Genomic DNA, 1759 nt, shown 5'->3' on the forward strand with positions numbered 1-1759 from the left:
TATAGCCTACAAAATTCTCTTTCAAGTTCGATGCAGAAGTGAAATACTTCCATGACAAAGAACAACTAAAGAATTTCATGACGACAAAGCCAAGCCTACACAGACTACTAAATGGATGTTCTAGAGAGGGAGCAAATTGATCACAGCCCCATGAATGAGAATGGAAAAGAACCCACCAAATAGGGCAAGCAATTAAACACAGGAGAATAAGTAGTGGAGATCAAACTCAGGACCATGCATTTGCCAGGGAGATGCTTATGCTGCTGAACTATATCCCCAGCTCCAGACAATGCAATGTCTACAACTCAATGAAACTTTAAAACTGGATTTGACTAAGTTTACTTGCTTTCTGTGTGTTATATTTCTAAACAAATCTAATAAGAATTAAATGGAGTTGGGAGAAGCAGAGAGGGGTGACAATCGCTGTAATGATTCTGCCACAACTGCTTTAACTTTTTCCCTTCTTCAAACCTTAACAATTGAGCAATTATATTTGATGGGAAGGCGGGTGTTTTAATGTGAACATTTTTACAATTTGAACATAATAAATTCCCTTTAAGATATTTATCTATGCATATAAGCAGGAGGGTGCGGACGACTGCACTGCAAATTTCTGCTGCTCTACGGGAAGCAGTAGTTAATGCTTACTTTGTTTTTACTCCTTTTTTCCATTGCTGCTCCTTTTCCTCTTCTTATTTCTCACATATTTCTTTCTTTTCTTCTTTCTCCTTCCAATGCTGCACGCATATATCTGGTACACGGACAACTACTTAGAAGACAGCACTATGCATTACAACAAATACTGTGAAACTCATATTATTCTGTTAAGTGAAATTCTGTATCACTTGTAATTTTTCTGTTTGAATACTATTTTATACTGTCTTTAAAAAATAAAATGCAATGCAAAAAACAAAAAAACATTTAAAAGGTAGCTATCAGCCAGAGCTGCTGCTAACAAAAATCATAGTCTGCTTTATGAGTCAAAGCAAATCTCTCCACAGAAGACTCCAGCTCCCTACTGGTCCAGAAATGATTTGGACCCAGTTTTATGTCTCTATTCCAGTTCCCTTTTCCTTACTCTCTCCTACTAGAGGGAACTCATATAATTCCCAAGTAAATTAAAGAGAGAAGAAGAGAAGAGCAGACAGGACAAGAGAGGACTGGAGAGCAGAAAAGAAAAGAAAAAGAGAAAATCAAGTATCAGAAGAGTAAAGGACTTTAACTCTCTGGTCTTCTACTAGAAATGTAACTGTCTACAGCTAGAATTCAAACTGACCTGGTAACTTCAAACTAGCCCTTACCCTAACACTGTACAAGCAGAATCTCCTGTGAGCTACTCCCACAAAACACTGTATCACAGATGGCTATTTATTGTGAAAAATTTCCTAACCCTCATAAGGAGTTAAATTTCAGAAGTATTAGAATGCAAAATATAGCAATACCACAAAAGCGTAAGAAAGTTTAAATACTTGTTATAATACTATACCACAGAAGGTCTTTCCAGATAATACAAAAAACTGTGAAGCCTTTACAGGAAAAACTGACAGTTAACAACCTAAAAATGGGGGTCAACCAGATAGCTCAACAGATTTAAGTGTCTGCTTAGGCAGACACAGGGGTGGGGGCGTTAGATTCCCTGGCCTGCCGTACTGGCCCCACCCCCTGGGGCACACTGAGATGGCGACTGAGACTGATGGCTCGTGCCTATAATCCCAGCTCTTGGGAGGCTGTAAACTGGTGGTGGATCACTACGAATCCA

General features: G+C 38.7%; 1 protein-coding gene across 7 annotated transcripts in view; it reads right to left on the reverse strand.

Annotated features, from left to right (window-relative positions):
• The window catches only part of Stau2 (staufen double-stranded RNA binding protein 2), a 353933-nt gene that overhangs the window by 296396 nt on the left and 55778 nt on the right, over nucleotides 1–1759 (reverse strand). The gene's annotated exons all lie outside the window — the stretch shown is intronic.

This window comes from Octodon degus, unplaced genomic scaffold (assembly GCF_000260255.1).
Source record: "Octodon degus isolate 3935 unplaced genomic scaffold, OctDeg1.0 scaffold00091, whole genome shotgun sequence".
NCBI classification, from domain to species: Eukaryota; Metazoa; Chordata; class Mammalia; order Rodentia; family Octodontidae; genus Octodon; species Octodon degus.